Source organism: Panthera onca, chromosome A1 (assembly GCF_046562875.1).
Source record: "Panthera onca isolate mPanOnc1 chromosome A1, mPanOnc1 haplotype 2, whole genome shotgun sequence".
Lineage (NCBI taxonomy): Eukaryota > Metazoa > Chordata > Mammalia > Carnivora > Felidae > Panthera > Panthera onca.
Genome location: NC_138339.1, coordinates 96,289,115 through 96,306,490, shown reverse-complemented (window position 1 = coordinate 96,306,490; position 17,376 = coordinate 96,289,115). Strand labels below are relative to the sequence as shown.

The 17,376-nt window shown below is 40.1% G+C and overlaps 1 long non-coding RNA gene and 1 pseudogene across 1 annotated transcript in view; one reads left to right on the top strand and one right to left on the bottom strand.

Annotated features, from left to right (window-relative positions):
* Positions 1-198: 198 nt before the first annotated feature.
* LOC144615660 (uncharacterized) overlaps positions 199-17,376 on the bottom strand; it is a 29,060-nt gene continuing 11,882 nt past the window's right edge. The window contains exon 4 of the long non-coding RNA XR_013554058.2: positions 199-477. This is a non-coding gene — a long non-coding RNA (uncharacterized LOC144615660). The remainder of the gene's footprint in view (positions 478-17,376) is intronic.
* LOC132681235 (histone H4-like) lies at positions 14,875-15,187 on the top strand (annotated as a pseudogene).

The following is a 17,376-nucleotide window of genomic DNA, read 5'->3' as shown; positions in this document are numbered from 1 at the left end:
TTGCTATCAATATAAAAGCAGGACACATTAGCTGAGAGTGCATTAACAATAACTATTGATGATATGTTACTGTAAAACCGGCAAGTTTGAAGAACTGAGTAGTAGTGCTATAACAAAACATTCTTTCCCATCTGCTTATTTATGTCAGTATGTTTTCTCAGAACTTACAACTATAAAACAACAAATAAGCATAGACTCTATGCTAAAGTCTGTGTAATTCTTGCAATAAATAATATTCAAATGTGGATACATAAACTTACAGAAAAATTAGTTCTACCCATCTGATTAAGAAGTGCATTGTGGAGCTCCTGGGTGGCTCAGCAGGTTAAGCAGCTGGTTCTTGGTTTCAGCTCAGGTCATGATATCGGGGCTTCATGGGTTCAAGTTCCACACTGGGCTCTGGGCTGATGGTGCCTGCTTGGGATTCTCTCTCTCCCTCTCTCTCCCCCTTCCTCCACTCGTACTGTCTCTGTCTCTCTAAAAATAAATAAATAAACCTTAAAAAAAAAGAAATGGATTGCTAATAAAATTTTACTTTTCATAATTAATATCATAATTTGTCATATATTTATATTTCAATCTATGTATCAATAATACTTATAATAACTGAATCCAAAAAATTTTTTAATACTTTGAGCCTATGATCACAAAAACCTTAAAAATTTAGATTTAAATGTATATACATATTTTTGTAGTAAAAAAGTTTGATGGGTCTATCCATAGAAGACTTTCAGGCATAAAAATATTTGACATTGGGGCACCTGGGTGGCTCAGTCAGTTAAGCGACAGACTTTGGCTCAGGTCATGATCTCATGGTTCATGGCTTCGAGCCCCGTGTCAGGCTCTGTGCCGACAGCTCAGAGCCTGGAGCCTACTTTGGATTCTGTGTCTCCTTCTCTCTCTCTGCCCCTCCCCACTCACACTCTGTCTCTCTCTCTTTCAACAATAGATAAACATTGTTAAAAATTAAAAAATATATATTTGACATTGAAAGGAGGAGGAGTGGGATGAAAATACAGATTTAAGGGAGAAAAATGAAAACTATATTTTCTGCTGTTAAAGAAGAGCTCATCAATGTATTTTTAAAATAAATGAATGCAGGAATCAAATCGATTTGGTATTTTGCTTCTAATTAATACAATTGAAGTGTCAATTTACACTGTCAGAAATTACATCCTTTGCCAAATATTTAAATTTATGATTTTAAAAAATAATAACTTTCAAGTGTGTGCAGGTGTCAATTGTTTTGTTTTTAAATTATTTGGTGGGCTAATGGAGCAAGAACGTTTGAATGCTGCTCTATCAAATATCTGAGGTCCATACAAACACTAAAGAATCTGTGGCTTTTCTGTTTCAAAACTTCTAGTCAAAGAAATGAACATATTGTGATGGTATCACGTAAAATGTGTCATTTCAGAAAATTATCCAATTAGCATAATTATTGCTCATAACACTTGATATGCAATTAAGTTTTTTTAAATGGCTCTTGTGAAAAATCAACATTCATAAATTCTAAGAACAAATTTTACAGATTGATATTAAATCCCACGTTAATTCATTCACTCATTCATTCAACAAATGGTTGAACCCCTCTCCTTAGTCCAAGCCTATGGGAGGCTCTGGGAGCACAGCCGGAACAAAACTGTTCAGGTCTCTCTTCCTTGCCAACTTACATTGCAGTGGAGGAAGGCCATCTGTAAACAGGCAAATGCCCAATTAAGATAATTTTGGATTGTGTGAAGTGCTGAGGACAATGAAAACCAAATCAAGGGGCTCCTGTGTGGCTCAGTCGGTTAAGCAAATGGGTTGAGCGAATGACTTCGGCTCAGGTCATGATCTCACAGTTGGTGAGTTCGAGCCCCGTGTCAGGCTCTGTGCTGACAGCGTGGAGCCTGGAGCCTGCTTCGGGTCTGTGTCTCCCTCTCTCTCTGCCCCTCCCCCACCCACACTCTGTGTCTCTCTCTCTGTCTCAAAAATAAATAAACATTTAAAAAAATTTTTTTAAACAAAGAAAACCAAGTGAAGTGATAACAATTAATTGGGAAGTTGGACAGAGGTGGGGGGGTGGGGCACAGGCTGACCATGAAACTAATGGAGTTCCTCATCTACACAGGCTTCTTCTGAGCCCTGGAGGAATGGTAGCCACTGGTGTGGAGGGCCCCATGTGCACACACATGCCACACCCCCACACATCCCCAAACAAAACACTTAGAATGTCCTAAAGTCCTAGGGCCCATATATGAAAAAAACCTAATAGAGATTTTGACAACGATCTTAAAAATTTACATGCCATTACCGATAATGAGTAGTGAAACCCGAGAAACTTTTCTAAACTCTCAATCATAAATACACATCTCAATCAATGATACTATTCCAAAAACTGAACTATCCTTGTATTCACTGCATAGAGAGATGTGTGACACCATCAATGTCATAGGAAAAGGTGATTGAAGAGTATGGAGCCAAAATTTTATAGTAAAAAATATTATGTCAGGCAGTTCATTAATAAAAACATATGTTCTTTTTCTGGCTTTCCTAACATTTGGGGTATGTGTCAGCTTTTTCATTTTGTCCTTTGTTGTGACTTCTTTTCTTAATCTTTTTTAAAAATTACTTCATCGTGTTATTTTATTTTTGAAGAGACAGAGCATGTGTGTGAGCGAGGGAGGGGCAGTGGGAGAGAGAGAGGAAGAGAGAGAGAGAGAGAGAGAGAGGATCTTAAGCAGGCTCTAAGCTCAGCACAGAGCCCAATGTGAGGCTCAATCCCATGACCCTGGAATCTTAACCTGAGCCAAAATCAAGAGTTGGACATTCAAGTGACTGAGCCACCCAGGTGCCCCCTTTTCTTATTCTAAATCAATATTCACTTTTGTGTGAATTTCTATACTCATAATTTTGTATTCTTTTTCTCAAACTGTATAAGCCTCAGGACTCATAAAACCTGTCTGGCCCCTGGGAAAGCTACTTTCCATGGAGACATCTGGAAAGCCCTGATGAATTGCAGGGATCTGAATAAGGACAGAGTTCCAGGGAGAAAGGAGTAGTGATAAGGCTTTGAAAGAGGGTGGTCTCGTGAGAGGACCAGTGTGACTAGAGCTCATTCAGGGCCTTGGAGGCTGGGGAAGAGGCTTGATCTCATTCTAAATATAATCAAAACCCCATGTGATTCATATGTAAGCAGCAGCATCAGTATAAAAATATGTTGAGTATTTAAAATAGCCTAAAGTCCTAACATGTATACACTGAAACATCTTCCCACTCATAAAAAATAGAAATCTTAACCTTTTGTGTGAGAAAAGGTTACTACTGCCCCTCAGTGGTAAAAAAGGAAATATTCAGAATAACATGATATCTAGGCTAACGTAAAACAAGATCCATCAGTGGTGATAAATTCCTTTTTATTAAACAATAAACCAAAATAATCAATTTTATAAAATATTAATTTTAAGATCATGAAGTTAACATTATAATTTTCAAATTAATCTGAGAATACTGAGCCTGCTAGCTACTTACTAATGAAGAACACACATGGGGACAGCCCTCTACAATGGCCTTTAATGTGTTCGTAGTTCCTTCCTTTCTTCCCTCCCTTCTCCCTAACCTGGCTGCCTTTCCTACTTCCTCCTGCCCTGCCTCCTTCATTCCTCCCTTGCTTTCACCCTTCATTTCTTCCCTTCACAAGGGTTTATAAGCACCTGCTTTGTGCTAGGTACGTGTAAAAAGGTAACCACAATACACATCAGCTTGTGACTTAGCGAGGAAAGCAGACTTCAAGCAAATAATGTATCATTTCTAATTGTCATGTTTGGTAATGAGAGAGAACTTTGGGGGGTCATGGGAGCATCTATCAGGAGACTACACTAGCCTGGGGAGGTAGCAAAAGTCTCTTTGATGAAACGGCCTCAACAGCCTCAACATTGTTACCTCAAGGACAAGTAGGAATTAGACAGGGGAGGGTGAGGGGAGGAGCTTTCCAAGCAAAGGAACAGCATCTGCAAAGACCACGAGACGGAAAGCAAACGGTGTTTGAGACACTGAAAGAAAACCAAGCAAGGAGGGAGAGGGGCTAAAAATGAGACAGGGGAGGTAGGTGGGAGTTCTGTCTTGAAGCACCTTGTAGGCCTTGAGAAGGATTTTGGGCTTAATCCTAACAGTGATAGGAAAATGGTAAGGTGTTTAAAAAGTGGGCAAAATAGGACTTTTTGTGTTGCAGGTGACAGAAACCATAGCTCCCTGTCATTGATCCAACTGGTTCCCTAAACCACAGGTAGCCGTATCACTGGGATTGGTGAGTCCATTCAGAGATAGCTATGCATACACAGGCAAATATACCTAGGCATCTTATCATCATGTAATATATGGTAGCACATGGTACACGCTGTCTAGAATCTTTTTACTTATTTTTTTTTTAATGTTTATTTTTGAGAGTGAGAGAGAGATAGAGTGTGAGTGGGGGGAGGGGCAGGGAGACAGGGAGACACAGAATCCGAAGCAGGCTCCAGGCTCTGAGCTGTCAGCACGGAGCCCGACGTGGGGCTTGAACTCATGACCTCTGAGACCGTGACCTGAGTGGAAGCCGGACACATAACCGACTGAGCTACCCAGGCGCCCCTTGAATCTTGTTTTTTATTTTTTAACTTAACAATAGATCTTACCAATTATCCCCTATCAGTATATACAGACTGCCTCATTCTTTTTTTCTTCTGGACTAGATTGTCTGTTGTATGCATGTACCATTATTTATTTAACTAGTCCCCTATTCTGAACATTGAGTTCATTTCCGGGTTTTTGCTACTGCAAGCAATGCCACAGTCAATGTTCTCACAAGTGTCATTGCCTCCTGTGAAAGTATATCTGCCAGACAAGTTCCTAGAAGTGGAATTTCTGGGTCAAAAAGCATGTTCATTTGTAATTTTGATAGATATGGCCAAAGGCCTTCCCTAGAAATACTATTAGTGTATTCAACTAACAAAGTGTTAATACTGCATGTACTACATATACAAGGGTATGACAGATGACAACGTTGTACCTCAGCAGAGTTTTAATTTGTACCTCTTTCATTAAAAATGAACTTGAGCCTCCTTTGATCTGATTAAGAGCCAGCGCTTGTTATGAATTAAAAATTACCTAATTAGGCCGAGAGCAAAACAAAGGCCTAGAGCTAAAAATGATGTTTCATTCATTCAACAAATAGTTTTTGAAAAACAACTCTTCATAGCCACACTCAGAACATAGGCACTGATGAACCTAAGATGGGTGAGACTCAGTCTTGTCCCAGATGAGCTCAAGTTTAATGAGGGAGATGGATGTGGAAACATGCAATTAAATGCAATATGCTATTAAAAAAAAAAAAAGGAGGATGGAACGCAGAAATATGAGAGCACAGAAAAGAACAACTAATGTTTATATGCTAGCCACTCACATATGTCTTCTTAGAATGCTTAATTTTTAAAAGGCAGGGAATTGGGGGAAGCAGGTAATTAATTCTTTCTAATTTTTGTAGGGCCTACTTGGGTTTTTTTAAAAACCTGGATCTGTGCGTTAGCAAAAACATCCATAATGGCTTTAATAGAACTGGGATTTTTTTTAAGTGTTTGAACTAAAAATGTGCCTGAAATTATAGTTAAGATCTAGCACTACTCTTTGTAAAAGTGTAGTGTGGTTGACACAATGGGGGAAGTTACCTCGACACACACAATATCGTTTTAAATTCTGAGGCTGCATTCAATTTTACACAGAGCCCACTCCCCTCCGTGCCCCCCAACTTCAACGCCATGTCCCCACCCACCATACCCCCCAGGTTCAATCAAGATGTGTTCTAATGAATGGCTTTTGTCTTCCAGAAACTCTTGGATGAAAACCAACTTTCTGCTATTAGTTTTATCCCTAGAAAAAGCACTTTGGCACTTACATGCTTTTAAATGTTTTGAAATCTGTTTCTCCCTTCTGGTCTTTGCCTAATAGTAAATTAAGTACTCAGTGATACTCAGTGCAAAACGGAACTGGAGACAAAACAGCCTCTTGGCTTCCAAATGGCATGGCAGAATAGCAGAGGATAAAGGTGGTTGGCGTGAAGCGTGGGCCACACATTTTCACTTCAGTTACACATAGGATGAGCTGAGGAGTTGAAATGGCCAGAGTAAGAGGGTATCTGTCAGGCCCCAACACCCCAGTGCTTAGGTCACAGTCAGTCCTTCACAGTGCCAGGCTGGGGACTTGGGTTCACACAGATGCAAGTCCATGACTCCACATCTTGGACCAGCACCGAAGTCTAGATGTGGGCAGAGCCTCTGTGAACAGGTACTTCTCCCACCTCTGGACTTTGTAGATTCATCCCTAGAAATTACGGTATGAGGTCTTCCTCCCAGGATTAACCAAACCTCCAAAAAAGCCAAGCACATGCTCCTAAGGAAATTTCGCTCTTTTTCTGTGAAGTCTGTCTTAACCCTACTTCCCTCAGGATAACTTCTTCCCAAATCATCCTGAACATTCTAGATTTCTTGTAGACAAGTCACAGGTAAAACCAGTATTCCCAACTGGATGCACCCTTATCAGTGGAAGAAGCAATTTCCCCATAATATAGGAATAAAGGGTTTTATTTGTATTATAATTCCCTAAGAGCTTTCATTCCACTATCTCAACCTTCTCCACCGGTAGTGTGAGTGTCTATCACCCCATTGTATAGACATAGAACCATTTTCCTTTCCTGGTGATCTACAGTGTATGGAAGCCAGTAAAGACATGACTGGAAAATCTCCCTTATCTGCCATTTCATTTATTTATTCAACAAATGTTTTCCCATTGCAACTATGTGTCAGGCACTACTCTAGGTACCGAGGCTATAGAGGCAAAATTCATGATCTCTCCTTTCTGTGAGATAGTATCTAGGAAAAGGAGACAAATATTAAATAAGTGCAATAAAATGTCAATCTTGCTGGGATATAGTGGAACCCAAAGGAGGGAGAAGTCAATTCTCTGTGTGAAATAGGGAGGGAAAGTTTTAAACAGGAAACGATTCCAACCATTTTGAAAGATGAATAGTGAAGACTGAATGGGAGAGGACATTTCAGAAAGAGAAAGCATGAAAGTAAAATAACATAAATAGGGGCACCTGATTATTCAGTTAAGTGTCCGACTCTTGATTTTGGGTCAGGTCATAATCTCATGGTTCCTGAGTTTGAGTACTACATCAGAGTGCTGTCAGCACAGAGCCTGCTTTGGGTCCTATGTCCACTGCCCCCCTCTTTCCCTTCCCCCTCTCAAAAATAAACATTAAAAAAGAAAAAAAGAAAAAAGAAAGGAAGAAAGAAAGAAAGAAAGAAAGAAAGAAAGAAAGAAAGAAAGACATACAACCAACCACTTGCCCATACCAGAATTCTGGAAACAATTATTTAGGCATTATCACCTGTCAGTTCATCCTTCAAAAGTCTCCCTTCTCAATCCCAAAGCAACTGCCTCATTTCCAGCCCTTAGCTATTTCCATTTGGATAACAGAAATGGGCTTATAACTTTTTCCCTGCCTGCATGCTCTCCCGCTCCAAAATGCCCTCCACATGGTATAGACCTCCAGAATTCACTTTTAAACATAGTTGTTTCCCAGTCTTTTCCCATAGCTAAAATCCACCTCCCAAGAGTAGCCCAAGGCCTTTCACTGTCTGGTTCCAGCATAACTTTCCCCATCTTCTTATAAATACACTGTGTTTTAGCCACAAAAGGAGACCTTGAAACTTCCCAAACATGACGTGTTCTGTCATGCTCACATCCTTGTCTCATACTAGTTGGAATTCTCTTTTTGCAACCCTTTCTTCCTCCTAAAATCCTTTAAATCCTAAAAATCACCTCCTAAATAAAAACTTGTTCAGTAGCCCCAGGTAAAAATGAATCATTCCTTCTGGTGAATCGTATGTATGTTTAAGAACAAGAGCAAATGCCAGAAATAAAAAGGAAGGCATATATAGGAATAATGACACAAAAGCCGAGGTAGGGGGTGGAGGGAACCTGTCTTTATGTACTAAGGGATTTACATTTTTTCCAGCTTTATTGAGATATAAGCGACATGTAACACTGTGTAAGTTCAAGGTGTACAATGTGATCATTTGATACACATATATATTGAAAAATGTTTCCCACAATAAAGTTAACTAACACAAACTTTACTTCACATAATTATCATTTTTCCTTGTTATGGTGAGAATATTTAAGCTCTATTCTCTTGGCAACTTTTAAGAAAAATGCTCATGGATGTTTTAGAAAACACACACACACACACACACACACACACACACACACAGAAATGATTTTTTATCTACAGGTAAGAAGATTGTTTTGACCTAATGAAGAATGTATTAAAGAAGGAAAAACTCGTGAACCCGTCTGTTTTGGAAGACTAGAACATCTGAAATTGTGGAAGATTAGGACAAGCATCCTGTGTCAGGTATGACTTAAATTGGGCCACACTTATGACTGAACTAAAAAGCCCTTTGAGAGTGTTTGCGGCTCAGGAATCTATGATTAAATGACTTCATTTCTGCAGGACAGTCCTGGGAGTTCCTAGATACAGGGGCGAGGAGGGGACAGATGAGCCCTGCCCTGATAATATTAAAGGTCTCATTCTGTTTCTTTTGAATGTTTAGATAAGAAATAGGAAAATTACATTAACAAAATATTTTGTATGAACCTAAAAATGACCCAGCTGGGCACAAAGTCTTTGTGGTTGTTTTACACACTGAAGTTAATTGTGCCTACCTATTTATAAAATTGACAGGGGAGAGATTTTACTATTGTGTAACAAAGTAGCAAAATGTTGACATGTGTTCTGTGTGGTATTGTTGAGTACAGCATATGAATTTATTAAAATTTAGAAAATAATTCTTTTTTTTAATGTGTATTTTTGAAAGAGACGGAGAGCAGGGGAGAGGCAGAGAGAGAGAGAGAGGGAGATCGAGGATCTGAAGCAGGATCTGTGCTGACAGCAGAGAGCCCCATGCGAGGCTCGAACTCACAAGCCACAAGATCATAACCTGAGCTGAAGAAAGACACTCAACCAACTGCGCCACCCAGGCGTCCCAATAATTCCTTTTCTTAAAAGATGTTTATTTATTTATTTTGAGAGAGAGAGAAAGCATAAGCAGGGGTGGGGCAGAGACAGAAGGCGACAGAGAGAATCCCAAACAGGCTCCACACTCAGTGGGGAGCCCAACTCGAACTCATGACCTCGAAAGCATGACCTGAGCAGATATCAAGACTCGGATGCTTAACTGACTGAGCCACACAGGCAGCCCAGAAAATAATTCTCAATTACTATTACTATAAAAAATTCAAAGCATCCAATATCAAAAATAGAATTCTGGAGGAATTTAACTACAGGCAGATCCTCACAGTGAAGTAAAACTATCTACTGAAAATGAGTGTGAAAATATTGTCAATAAGCTGGTGGGGAGGAGGGATGCTCTGCTCCATGTACAACAAACAAATGGTTCTCCTTCATAGACAATTAGTTTATGTGTAGATTTTTTTATTGTTATTACTATTAACAGGTTTCAAAAAGTACTATAAGCAACAATTCTCATTTATTGCTGATGGGAATGCAAAACTCCACTTTGGAAGACAGTTTGGCAGTTTCTAGAAAGCTAAGCATACTCTTAACCATATGATCCAGCAATGACAGTCCTTGGTATTTACCCAAATTAGTTGAAAATTATGCCCAAACACTCGATTGTTTATAGCAGGTTTATTCATAATTGCCAAAACTTGGAAACAACCAAGATGTTCTTCAATAGGTGAGTAAATAAGCCATGGAATATCCATTCAATTGACTAAACATTAGCTAGCTTTAAAAAGAAAAGCGCTCTCAAGCCATGAAACGACACAGAGGAAACGTAAATGCATATTGCTAAGTCAAAGAAGCCAGTCTGAAAAGACTACAGGTTGTATGATTCCAACTATGTGATATCACGGAAAAGACAAAACTGTTGTGACCATTAAACAATGACTGGTTGCCAGAAACTATGGGGGAGGGAGGGCTGAATAGATGAATGCAGATTTTTATAGGGCAGTAAAACTATTCTGTATGATACCATAATGGTAGATATATGTCATACATTTGTCAAAACCCATCGAATGTAAAACAAAAAGAGTGAACCCACTATAAACTTTAGTTGATAATAATATATCAATACTGGCTCATCAATTGTAACAAATATACCATACTAACACAACTGAGGAGAGAGTAGATAGAAGTGGTACATGGGAAATCTCAATACTTTTTGCTCAATTTTTCTACAAATGTAAAACTGCTTTTAAAAAAGTCTATTAATTTTTAAAATAACTCTAACAATAGAAAAATAGGTAAAGCTTAAGAATTATTTAAAAAAAGAACTTTAGGGGTGCCTGGGTGGCTCAGTCGGTTAAGCGGCCGACTTCAGCTCAGGTCATGATCTCATGGTCCGTGAGTTTGAGCCCCGCGTCGGGCTCTGTGATGACAGCTCAGAGCCTGGAGCCTGTTTCAGATTCTGTGTCTCCCTCTCTCTGACCCTCCCCCGTTCATGCTTTGTCTCTCTCTGTCTCAAAAATAAATAAACGTTAAAAAAAAAATTTTTTTTAAAAGAACTTTAAATTATTCAAATAAAAATGTAAGTGGCTGATACACAACAAAAATCTTGAATGTTACTGGTAACACAAATGACACAACTACAAATGATATTGAAATACTATTTCTCCTATTAACTTTGAAAAGGTATTTTAGGGGCCCCTGGGTGGCTCAAGCAGTTGAGTGTCTGACTCTTGATTTCAGCTCAGGTCATGATCCCAGGGTTGTGGAATCGAGCCCTGCATTAGGCTCCGTGCTGAGCACGGAGCCTGCAGTCTACTTAAGATTCTCTCTCCCTCTGCTTCTGCCCCTGTCCTCGACTCGCACACATGCACTCTCTCTCTCTCTCTAAAATTAAAAAAAGTTGGGGCGCCTGGGTGACTCATTTGGTTGAGCTGAAGACTTCAGCTCAGGTCGTTATTTCATGGTTCACAAGTTCAAGCCCCAACTCGGGGTCTGTGCTAATGGTGCAGAGCCTGCCTGGGATTCTCTCTCCCCCTCTTTCCCTTCCCCTCCCCCACTTGCTTTCTCTCTCTCTCTCTCTCAAAATAAATAAATAAACTTTATTTTAAAAATTAAAATTAGAGATGCCTGGATGGCTTAGTCAGTTAAGCATCTGACTCTTGATTTCGCTCAGGTCATGATTTCACAGTTGTGAGATCAAGCCCAACATCAGGCTCATGCTGACAGCATGGAACCTGCTTGGAATTCTCTCTCTCTCTCTCTCTCTCTGCCCCTCCCCCATCCTCTCTCTCTTTCAAAATAAATACGCAACTTTTAAAAAATTAAAATTTAAATTAAAAAAAAGTATTTTAAAGTATTTTAAGTACAATGGAATTGCATTTTTGTACACTGTTGGTGGAAATGAAAAATCATGACAGCTTCTCTGAAAAGCAGTTTGACAAGAATCTCAAACAGCTTGAGTGAGTACTTCTAGGAATCTATACCGTGTGTGTGTGTGTGTGTGTGTGTGATTTTATAAAGATGAAATTTTGTCAAAACAAAGGAATGGCTCAATAAGTTCATATAATGGCATTATGTAGTGAATAAAAACTATGTTTTTGAAGAATATTTAAAAATGGAAAAATGTTCAACCTATGATTTTAAAATAGGAATGTCTTTATTGGTTTTTCTGCTATGTTGTTGAAAATTTTTTAAATGCCAATAAATAGATTATACCTCAATAATGTTTTGCAACATGCTTTTTTTCACCTGATAACATATAACAGGATTCCTTCTATGAATGTATACATCTAGATTATCCACATTATCTTTCATCTTTTTAAAAAGTTTCATAGTATTTTCTTGGGTGCATGTACTAAAAACCAGTTAAGATGTTTTAAATTTAGTTTTTAGATTAATTCATTCTTCACACACACACACACAACACCTTCAAACTACTTTTAGATTGAAAGGATATCTTTGATCATTTTAATCACTTCATTTGCCAACACAGAATTTAATTTGCTTTATAGACCTAGGCACTTTACCTGACCTTTTCTCCATATGCACCATCTGCCCATCAAGCAGATAGCTAAAAGTTTGTTTTCCTTAAAGATTTAAAAAAATGTCTTTCAGGGGCACCTGGGTGGCTCAGTTAAGCGTCTGACTTCAGCTCAGGTCATGATCTTGCAGTCAGTGAGTTCAAACCCCGCATCAGGCTCTGTGCTAACAGCTCGGGGCCTGGAGCCTGCTTGGGCTTCTCTCTCTCTCTCTCTCTCTCTCTCTCTCTGCTCCTCACCCACTTGCACTGTATCTCTCTCTGTCTCTCAAAAATGAATAAACGTTAAAAAAAACATTTTAAAAAAATGTCTTTCATGTCTTTCAGTTAACTTTTCAACAAGCCCAGCAAGGTCCACCTGTGTGTCATAATTTTAGGGATATTTCTGCTCAATTTCTAAGTTTGTCCATTTGCTCTAAAACCTGAAAGACTTTGATCAAGAATCAAAGCCATTTGGTGCACCTGGGTGGCTCAGTCAGTTAAGCTTCCAACTCTTGATTTCAGCCCAGGTCATGATCTCTTGGTTCATAGAACCCAGCCCCATGTTGAGCCCCCAGGATCAAGCCTTCTTGGAATTCTCTCTCTCTGCCACTCTCCTGCTTGCATGCGAGTGCACTTGCTCTCTTTCTCTCAAAATAAATAAACTTTGAAAAGAAAAAAAAGACCTATCCCCAGAGGAAAGTAGAGCATTTACTTAAATCTACTCTAAAATAGTCTTTCTCCTGGTGCTCCCCTCTCTACTCAATGTCCACACAAAGATGACTCACAAATTTATATCTCCAGCCCAAGCCTCTGTCTCCTCAGGCATCAAAGTTGATTATACAACTGGCAGCTTACCTTGGCCTCTTGGGATTCTCAAGATGTTCAAGTCTAATGAAGTCATGCTTTCACCACTTCCCACATCCACCAATTCCCCTAACCTGGTTTCCTTCCGTAGCCCCCACTTCAGTGAACTAGTCATTCAGTTGAAGGAGCCTGAAAGCCATAAGTCATCCATGATACCTCCCTCTCTCTCACCTCTATGCTCAAACCAGCCCCCAATCCGGTCAAAATTATGTTTTCCTCCATCTTCTCCACCTTCTTAACCAAGCTTTGTCTATTTTTTTAATGTTTATTTTTATAAAATAAACAGAGAGAGCACATGTGGGGGAGGGGCAGAGAGAGAGGGGGACAGAGGCTACATAGCAGGCTCTGTGCTGACAGCAGAGAGCCTGATGCAGGGCTTGAACTCAGGAGATGTGAGATCATGACCTGAGCTGAAGTCAGATGCTCAACTGATGGAGCCACCCATGCGCCCCAAGTTTTATCCATTTTAATAACCTCCTAACCAGTCTACCTGTATCCCTTTTAATCCCAGTCAAACCTATTCAACATTACAGCAAAAGCAAAAAAAAAAAAAAAAATTTACATATATATATATGTGTGTGTGTGTGTATATATATATATATATATATATATATATATATATATATTTTTTTTTTTTTTTATTTGAGAGAGAGAGAGTGAGAGTGCACAAGCAGGGGAGAAGGAAAGAGGGAGGGAAAGAAAATCCTAAGCAGGCTTCACACTCAGCATAGAGCCCGATGTGGGGCTTGATCCCACAACCCTGGGATTATGATATAAGCCAAAATCAAGAGTTGGACCCTCAACCAACTGAGCCACCCAGATGCCCCAAAAGAAAATTTTAATACATATAATACCCCTTGACCCTCTATGATTACAGAGTCTTTGCATATACTGTTTCCTTGACTTGAATCATTCTTCACTCTTTGATAACTCCAACTCCTTCACATTTCTGCTGAAGCATCATTTTATAGGGAAACTTTCCTTGGTGCTTATGACCAGGTGAAATCCTCCCCATCTCCTAGTACTTTGTACATCTCCTTCCCAGTGCTCATCAACTTATCTTACATATATTTGTGTTATTATATTCTGCCCCTCACTAGACTAAGCCAAAAAGGCATGGATTTGTCTAATTTCTTCTCCCTATTGTATCCTATCACCTAGCTTAGTGTCTGCTACATAGCAGTTGCTCAAAAAATATTTACTGGGTAAATGAATGCATAAACTAAAATATAACCAACATCAAATCCTTTCCCCAAAAGAAGTCTTTATGACAGACAACAACCAGAAGGAGAATAAAGCATCTTCTTGAATGAAAGAACATATTAAAAAAAGAAAACCCCGGGACACCTGGGCGGCTCAGTCGGTTGGGCATCCCACTTTGGCTCAGGTCATGATCTCAAGGTTTGTGAATTCAAGCCCACATCTGGCTCTGTGCTGACAGCTCGGAGCCTGGAGCCTGCTTCAGATTCTGTGTCTCCTTCTCTCTACCCCTCCCCAGCTTGCACTCTGTCTCTCTGTCTTTCTCAAAAATAAATGAACATTTAACAATTTTAAAAACTGGGACGCCTTGGGGGGTGGGGCTCAGTTGTTGAGCTTCTGACTTTGTGTCAGGTCATGATCTCACTGTCCACGAGTTCAAGCCTCGAGTCCGGCTCTGTGCTGACAGCTCAGAGGCTGGAGCCTGCTTTGGATTCTCTCTGCCCCTCCCCCACTCATGCTCGCTCGCGCGTGCGCGCTCTCTCTCTCTCTCTCTCTCTCTGTCAAAAATAAACATTAAAAAATTTTTAATTAAAAAAAAAAAAGAAAGAAAAGAAAACCCCAATCGCTGTGACCTACTCGCACAGCACGTCACAGCGATTGGGGTTTTCTTTCTTTCTTTCTTTCTTTCTTTCTTTCTTTCTTTCCTTTTAAAAAAAATTTTAATGTTTATTAGGCAGCTATGTCTGATCGCGGCAGGGGCGGGAAGGGCCTGGGCATGGGGGGCGCCAAGCACCACCGCAAGGTGCTGCCCGTCAACATCCAGGGCATCACTAAGCCCGCCATCTGGCGGCTGGCCCAGTTCGGCGGCGTCAAGCGCATCTCTGGCCTCATCTAGGAGGAGACCTGGGGGGGTACTCAAGGTCTTCCTGGAGAAGGTAATCCCCGACGCTGTCACCTACACAGAGCACGCCAAGCGCAAAATAGTCACGGCCATGGAGGTAGTCTACCTGCTCAAGCACCAGGGCCGCACCCTCTATGGCTTTGGGGGCTAAAACCTCATCACCCCTTTTTCTCCAAATAAAGGCCCTTTTCAGGGCTGCCAAAAAAAGAAAAAAAGAAAACAACCTGGCACATAGTAGGTTTACAATTTTGTAAAAAATTCACCTGCTTTAAAGCTTTCATACAGCCAATATCTGCATTCTGTTCTTCTATGTACCATAGGCCCCCATTATCCACAGGTATATATTCCAAGACCTTCCAGTGGATGGCTAAAACTGCAGATAGTACCAAACCTTATATATATCCTGTTTTTTTTTTTCTTTTTTTCTAATGTTTATTTATTTTTGTGAGAGACAGAGTGCAAGTGGAGGACAGGCAGAGAGAGGGAGACACAGAATCTGAGCAGGGTCCAGGCTCCGTGCTGTCAGCACAGAGCCAGAAGGGGGGCTCCAATTCTCGAACCAAACCATGAGATCATGACCTGAGCCAAAATCGAACGCTTAACCGACTGAGCCACCCAGGCACCCCTATACTGTTTTTTTTCTTATATATACATACCTATGATAAAGTTTAATTTATAGGGGCGCCTGGGTGGCTCAGTCAGTTAAGCGTCCGACTTCAGCTCAGGTCACGATCTCGCGGTCGGTGAGTTCGAGCCCCGCGTCAGGCTCTGGGCTGATGGCTCAGAGCCTGGAGCCTGCTTCCGGTTCTGTGTCTCCCTCTCTCTCTGACCCTCCCCCGTTCATGCTCTGTCTCTCTCTGTCCCAAAAATAAATAAACGTTAAAAAAAAATTTTTTTAATAAAAAAAGTTTAATTTATAAATTTAGAGATTAACAATAATTAATAATAAAATAGAACAATTATAACAATATTCTATTATGAACATTATTTGAATGTGGTCTCTCTGTTTCTCTCAAAACATCTTGTCTGACTGCACTTACCTTTTCTTCTTGTGATGATATGAGATGGTAAAATGCCCATGTGATAAGATGACAGTGAGGTGAATGTTGTAGGTGTTATGATGGAGCGTTAGTCTGGTCTTGACCTCCAGATGATTCATCAGGAGTACCGTCTGCTTCCATACCACACTTAACTGAGGGAAACTAAAACGCAGAAAGCAAAACTGCAGATAAAAGGCAACTACTGTACTTTTGGAGAGCAGGACCAAAGCAATGCACTTTGCTTCCAGGATGCTAATAAATGAAGTGTTTTTGTCTTTCTGTTTCTGCTTCCTGAACATTTTTTGCTTTGTGTAAATTTACGTAACTACACAAGATATATTAGGCCAAGTGAAAGAAAAAGTTGCAAGGATTTCCACTTTGCAAATTGGGCAGGATGCCTGGAAGGGACAAAATTAAGGTCTTCCCATTAAATGAATACCCAGTTGTCTAGTCTTAAGGCTCAGATAAAGTATCTACTAGAAAAGGAGCCATCTCTAAATATGAGCCAGAAAATTCAGGATTTCAAGTTGAGCCTTCTCAATGTGTGCATAAGACACTCAGAGGGTTAGAAGATGAAGTATTAATCTCCAAGAGTTCAGTTAAGGACACATCCCAATAAGGAAAAGCTGTGGGGCTTCCAATTGTTTTATAAAAACAGTGTTAAGATAATTGTTTGGCACTCGTTTGCACATGACAGATTCATGACAATTCGTTTCTTTAAATATGAAGCCCCAAATCACCTCTTCTAAAATTACGTTTCTTACCAACATCGCTTAGTAACTACACGTAGGAATGAGCACGGGCCTGGAGGCAGTACTCACAGATCTCCTGAATTAACGACATGCTCTTCCATTTACAAGAATCCGGCTCAAGACACTGAGTTCTTGTCTCATTTCTCTAGCACTAATTAGCTCTGTGGCTCTCACGTGGTCTTGGTTCTTCACACATAAAATGATACGATTGGATTTCTTAAGTCTTTAAAGTTCCTTCTAGTGCTAAATCCTTTGATTTGTGCCAGAATCATTGCCGGTGAATTAGACTATTTAGATACCAACTAGGTCTGCAGTCACAGGAGCATTTGAAGCAGAGGCTGCCGGCTCTTTGGAAGGACCGACTCATAAGAGGAATTTACGCTGCCTTAACAAAGTGAGCAGAGGAGAAACCTGTCCTTTCTACACAAGCACATAAGCAGCTTCCACGTTGGGGTGCCTAAGTGGCTCAGTTGGTTGAGTGTCCGACTCTTGATTTTGGCCCAGAGTCGTGGGATTGAACCCCGTGTCAGTCTCTGCCCTAACAGCAC